Consider the following 7,437-nt stretch of genomic DNA (forward strand, 5'->3'; position numbering starts at 1 on the left):
CACAACAGACTCATCAGCCCCATCACATTGAGAGGAGGCAATGCATCATACATGCAACAAAGTAACAACCGGTAGAGCACCCACCATGCATCGCCATAAGAAAATGCGCTCTTTGAGAGGTAAGTTATTCTTCCATATGTGAGACAACGTTCTTTGCCACCACATCTAAGACTTGGAGAGTGACCATAGCTGGTTTCCATGAGACACAATCCATGCATCCAATTGCAGCAAAGCATATACTGATCCAATTGATATGCAGTCCATACTAGTATGGGCAAGTTACCAATTGGAAAGCCGAGAGTCCTCTAGTAGTTGAGGCACTGGGGAAACATCGGCAAGTATCTCCTGAATGTGTTGCCACAAATGTCGATAATGAGGTCCCAACTCATGACGAAGAGCGGTAGTAGGAAAAGAAAGAACCTGTCTTGAGTCATCCACAACTTGATCAACTTGGCAAATCCCTTTTTGCAATAGGAAGTATGCTTGTTGAGGAGAGCGTTGAACTAGAGTAAGAGAAATGCTTTACTCCAATGGATGCTCTGTAATCGAAGTGAGTTACCTTGAGGGGATTGAGGACCTTGCTAGGATAAATAGGAAGTAATAGCCTTCCAATCGGCAACAAGAGATGACATGAAGGGACATCCCGAAATATGGTTGTCAAGCTGTCCAAAGATGACATCCGAATACGGCGGGTCTAGTGACCAAAGGGAGGCGTGACAATACCGTTGCATAGATGTGAAATCGTGATCGTCTAGGGTTGCTGATCCACCAAAATCGGCAAGAGCATAGCTTTCTGGGCCAACATGTTCTGACGTAAATCTAAAATGTTAATCCCTCCCAATCGCTTAGGTGTGCATAACTTATCCTTGGATAAAAACCGCAACCCCTTCTTGTGGAAGAATGTCTGCCAAAAATGCTCTAGCATACAAGACATAAGAGACCCAAGGCCACGCCGAGGCCAACATAAGAGCGGTAAATAGAATTGCACATAAGCCATCATAATGCATTGGGCTATTTTTGAGACACACATGCAATGGCCACGTTAATAGTTTCCAATAGCTGAGCTTTAAATGCAATCTTTGGAGTACCTTATCAAGTTTCTGTGCCGCAGACACATTCTAGCCAATCGGATATCCCAGGTGGCGTACTATGGCCTAAGGGAGAACAATCTCCCTTGGCCATAGAAGCTTGCCAATCAAATTCATTCAGAGGTAGCAACTTGGAATTACAAAAATTAACATTATGCAATCCGGTTGCCAAACCAAATAAATGCAAAGCTTGCATAATCTGTTGTACATCCTCCTGAGCATTTTTGGGCATGAAAAGAGAGATCAACATAGGCTTGTCCTATAAACTAAATCCCAGAAGGTAGAGCTAGACCATGCAAATGGCCAGAGGAAGTGAGGGCCTCAAGATGTAACAGCAAGGGGTGCGAAGCAATTGCATCAAGCAAAGCACTAAGAGGACAACCTTCTTTGATCGAACGCCCCAGAGCCCAAGCACTTGTGAGAGAACCACCCAACAAACCCGCATAAGTGCTTTGTGCATACAGAAGAAAGACCACCTGTGAGATTTTTGATCCAAAACCTAGCCTTTGCATTGTTTCTGCAATATAATCCCAAAACACAGTATCGAAGGCATTTTCAATGTCAACTTGCATGACCGATACATCTTGTTGAGTGTATTGTGCATATTCCATGCCAATAATGACATTCGCCAGGTTGTCACTAATGTGCCAACAAGGTATGAAACCATATTGGGATTGATGAAGTCCTTGATGTAAGTAATCTTTAATACGGTTGACTACCATTTTGGCCATCAATTTGTAAACCACCGGCATAAGAGTGTTGGGCCGCCAGTGAGGAAACTGGTCACAAAAAGCATGCTTTGGCAATAGCTTGAGAAACCCTTCCTTCTAAGAAAGGGGGACATCCTGCTTGTCCCAAGCCATATTCATCATTACCAGTAATGGTTGCTTAAGGTGATCGCAAAAAGACAGGAATATTTCAACCATAAGTCCATCCCAGTCAGGAGATTTCCATCTACCTATGTTTCACAAACTTGCATGTAACTCTGCCTTAGTGAACGCAGCTTTCAAACTTTGTGCTTGTGGTATAGAAATGATAGGAGAAACATGAGATATTAAAAGATTGCGTGCCTGTCTGACTTCTTGGGTAAGAGGGGGTGGGGCTACAAAGATCTTCCCAAAGTGAGCAAACAAAGCGTCTGCCAACTGCTATGCCTAGAAAGAAGTTTGACTCTTTTGCTGTCCTGCAATTGACGAGAATGATGCAAATGCTTGAAGAACTGTTTGGAGGCACAACCTTTCTCAGCAAAAGCATGTTTCCTTGCACAAATCTGCCACTTAGCCAATTTCCTCTCAGCATTATGCCATATAGTGGTATGGGCTGAAATCAATGTATTAAGTTCAACCTCCAAAAGCGAGAAGGAATTAGCCCTATGAATTAATCGTTGAAAGATATCCCTTGCTTGTTGAACATTGCCCCACAACTGAGACATATATTTATTGCCATAATCACTAGCTACACACTGGACACACATAACATATGGGAGATCAAAGGCGGGATTATGTTCATAATCATGTTACGGAAAACTTCATGCGTTAGATATGCATTGCTGACGTGCAGAAGCCGTTTCCTTGGCAAAGAGGCAAAATATGAAGATGGGCCAAAATGTAGATTCAAACATACAAGTGCATGATCCAAATGACAAAAAGTGTAGTCAATCGTGCATATGACATATATACTAGCAGTCAAGGCAAACACAATAAGAGGAACGAACGTTGTGCTGGAAGGTTACGAGATTGGGTACCCTCCTATTGTATGTGTTTAACTACAAATAGGATATCTAGTGTGTAATGGTTAATCATTGTGCTATCTTTCTATTTTTACTAATAGTGAGATGATGCTGTATAGAGTGGAACTTTGGAAGTTGAGGAGAAGGCATTGGCATTAAATTATTCTCGACCATTATCATTTGCATAGTGTTATAGTATATTTTTCCAATAAGCCACTATCGCTCGCTTATAAATAATTAGTGAGAACTCACCCTATAGGGGGTCATGTAATAAGTGGTAGCCACCACACAAAGACTAAAGTGGAACTGAGTGTAAAGAGGAGCCTCCAATTTTTGGCACTAATAAGCAATAAAAAATCTTAAATAGCAAACTCCAAACGAGGTGCCGTGGAATTTGGGGCTATAATCTTTAGACCATTCTTGTGTGAGATACTATCAATTTTTCCTTTCCCCTCTCTTAACCTATGTCTTGGGCTATGGAGCTTCGTTGTGTCATCTTCCTGTGTAAGTGTGTGTAAGAGTTTGTCTCCTTCCTTCGTTTCTTTGTGTACTACTATGAGTATGTATGTCAACATCTCCATCTCATTCTTTCTATGTCAACATCTTCCCATTCTATCTCTCTCTTTTCCTTCTCCATCATGACATGGTCAATCGTTATATTTCATGACCAAGGGTGCAACCCCCCCTTGCTCCCAATAGTGGTATCAGAGCGAGGTGACGGTCTAGGAAACACGACCACCATGGGGATGAATATTCATATTGGAAATTGGAGCTTTCTGAATTCTCTTGGCAGAACAACAATTCACAACCATGGAGATCGTGTTGATCAACCATTATAGCTAAGTTTGATTTTGTTTATATCTTTATGTAGTTTGTTTTAAGATTAAGTTTAGAGATGTGCCTCTTACATCCAAATCGATGACAACAATCAATATTTTCTCCCTCATGTTTGTCGGTACAAGGGGGAAGACCTTTGCAATAAGCCTTCAAGAGCAAAATCGAACTATAAGTGTGTCAAATTTGCAGGTTGTGTCAAGATAGGGAGGATTGAGTCCAATTAATTTTTGTGATTGTTGTGATTTACATATGGTAAGAGTGGCATTTTTAGGAAAGAAAAGTATAACCACATTAAGCGCATACTAGGCGACATGATCCATGAGATGTTGAATAGGGATGAGGACTTCTTTCTCAAGTTTTGGACCCTCCCACACCCTACAGGCGTCCTCAAAATCTTTGTGTAAGCATTCCTTGATGAGGGACATAACATTGACTGATCAAGAGTCCATTTCTTTGCATATTTTGTAGATGTAGGGATTATCCGTCATAAAACCTAAGCACACTAATTTCTCGAGTAACAAATTTGAAACCGACAAACAAAACTCTATACACCAATCTACATCACATCCAAAGCACACCGAATGACTGAAACCTTCACAATTTTGTCATGCCACAGTTTAGCACATAAGTACCCTTTAAAAACATCGATTTTTGAAACTTTCTGATAGTGGTGATCATACGTTGTACAACTTGCAACTCTTCTTCTTCTAATTTTTGTATACACGCACTTTCTATACACTACTTTGTAGATTTGTTGCACTCACACACACTCACTCTTTGCACACTCTCTAATACACTACACTACACTACACACACACACACACACACACACACACACACACACACACACACACACACACACACACACACACACACACACACACACACACACACACACACACACACACACACACTCACATGCACGTGTGTGCACACACACATCGTTGACACTGTAGACACAAAGAAGCATGTCACGCAGAGGCAACAATAGGGCGTGCAAAACTTGTTAGGGTTTATAGTTGGTGTTGTGATGCCTCGCCCTCATAGATATGCGTTGGGCAGGAGGTGGCCCTTGTCTCAGTAGCACCGAGCAGATGGTCGCACTGGCCAGTAGGTTGTGCATGTATTAGAAAGTGAATGGAGTATAGGAGGGCCTCTTTATTTGGCAGTTTAAGGAAATGCTTAAAGCTTAAGCCAAGTTTGACCGAGCCAAAAAGAAAGGCTAATAAGGTCTATGTTGGGATTTTTAAAAATGCCATTTCTATATTCTGTATTAAAAAATAGACTATTTTAACCCAAAAGAGAGGTGAGTAACTGAATTTTAAAATGCCATTTTCCCACCCCTCTCCTCTAAAACACTGTCTCTCACTTAGATCCCATTAAAGGAAGCACTTCTCAACCCCATGCCAAAACAGCAGATTTCCCACATTCTCTCATTGCATTCCCTCTCTAAAATGTGAGACAACTCTCTCTCTTTCCCCCTCTTTTCTCTCTTGTCACTTCCCTCTTCCAATCATTGAGGGGACATTCTGTGCTGCCTACTTTTGACAAAAAGTGCAGATCCTCCAAGGCTGCAGATCTGCTCTCTCTCTCTCTCTCTCTCTCTCTCTCATGCTTCTCCCACTCCAGTTCTAGGTGAAAGCAATGCGAAACTCCATTACCTCTGTGTGCAACAACATTTCTCTCTCTAAAACACTCATGATCAGCAATTTGAATTCAAAGGAGACTGAGCTGCACTCCCTCTGTTTCTTCCCTCCACCATAACATAATCTTTTTCTTCTATCTCTGAGTAGTCTCTGCCTCTTTCCTCCATAGCCAATTTCCTATGCTTGTAGCAGTCACCATTACACATTCTCTCTCTAATTTGCTTAATTTGCTACTAACATAAATGTCATTCAATTCCCTACCACTGCAAGACATTACTAAGATGGAAGAGACGGACTGTTTGGCTATTGCTGGAGATTGTATTTAGCTTTTGTCAATGAAATGGAATTAAGAAAATATCTCTTTGCTGCCTATTTATCATTGCAAGAGAATTTACGTGAAGAACATTCAGCAAGTCAGTGAGAAGACAAAGCAACTCAACGATGAGATGGTGAAGCTTAATAAAAAAGTAGATCAGCAAAAAAAGAAGCAAGAGTGACAATTGGATAATTGCGTTCAGCTACAACTCACTGCACGTAATATGCATCAATGAATCAATCATCTCACACACATTCCCTTGGGCTACCACATCCGTAAGCGCAAGAGACAAGCGATGTCTATGCTATCTTCAGGTGGTGGCGCACATGGCCTTTTTTTGCGACGTTGGACCCTGGCCATCCCGCCACCTACGTACGCTCCCCCTGTTGCTCGGTTTTGTAAAAAATTCACCCCGGCGGCTCCCTTTCCCCGGCCATTGGGTGCTTGATTCGTAGAGGTTTTGTGTGTGCGGACAATATGAACTTCCTCTAACACCTCATCTCCCTCTATCATCCGATCTTTCTCCTTAGTGAAGCTGGGCTCTTGCAAGAGGACGCGTGCCATAGATGCTTTAGTCTGCTTATCAACCTCTTTGAGAACTTCAATTGATTCCTCCAATATGGTCACAAAGAGGTTTTTGGCTGGCCTTTTCCTTTAATTTTTCCTTCTTAATGCCCTCAGGAACAAGTAAGACCAGAACCATGTCCCAAGAAATGAATTGGGTACCTATGTACCCCATGCTCAAGTCTAGGAGGTCATCCTCATCCTCTATCCTGCAGTCCCGTTCAGTGAGCCCTTTAATAAACCTCAACAAGCAAAAGCGAAAGTTTTTGTTGGCTACATAGATGTGTTTGAGGAAAACCACTGGCAACCACACCTTATCAGATCCCTCAAACAGTATGGCATATTCTTCCATGTGCAGCGTCCTGTAGTCAAGGAAGATTTGGAATGCCTTTGCATGCAAGTTGGCAGTGGCTTGCATATTGATCGTCCCTTCAAACACGCTGACTAGTTCATGTGCTCGATCTGCAAGTCCTACCTTTTTTAGTTGCATGAGAAGTGTATCACAAGATGTTGACATGGGTTTGTTCGTGAAGAAGATGGGAAGAGAGCTTAGAGATAGAGTTTTGTGAATGTGAGAAATGAAGTGTAAAACCTAAAAAGTCACTTATATACCCAAGTTCACTTTTTAAAAAGCACTTAAAATTAACATCAAATTAACCTAAACCTATAATTTTTTAACAAAATCACGCGACAAAGCATTGAAAGACATCAACACTAAAAGCATTCACCTTCCAAATCAAAGAAATTGCACATTTCAATCAAAATCTTGAATAAATTGAGAATCAACAAGTATGCGCAGAAACGAGATTCAAAACACCATATGCATCAATGGGAGCAAAATCCGCATCAGTTACAAGGTTTTACAAAAATACATCGTGGAAACGTAATGTTCTCACACAAAAAGCTCTTCTCTTTTCTGGAACGAACAACCTTTTTGTTGATTACAAAGAGGTATTGCTTGAGCAAGGTATATCTGAGATTAAGATACTCACGAAGATGACTAAGGTGCCAGTCATTATTCACTGAGATGTGTGCACTGCATCGTCATGGAGACAAATTTGTAGGTCAACTGATTCTCTAGCAGCAACATCAGAGTCTAGTGTCTCCCATTCTCCCATCGTCAGCTTCCATCTTCTGTAGGGAAAGACCATTGACAATATTTGCTTTGCAATATGGTATCTGAAAACCACATTCTCAACAACTACAGAGCACTTGATTCTATCTCCTTGGTGGTTAACCACCTTAGTCTCCCATCTA

The sequence above is a fragment of the Adiantum capillus-veneris genome, chromosome 11 (assembly GCF_014529385.1).
Source record: "Adiantum capillus-veneris isolate H3 chromosome 11, ASM1452938v2, whole genome shotgun sequence".
NCBI lineage: Eukaryota > Viridiplantae > Streptophyta > Polypodiopsida > Polypodiales > Pteridaceae > Adiantum > Adiantum capillus-veneris.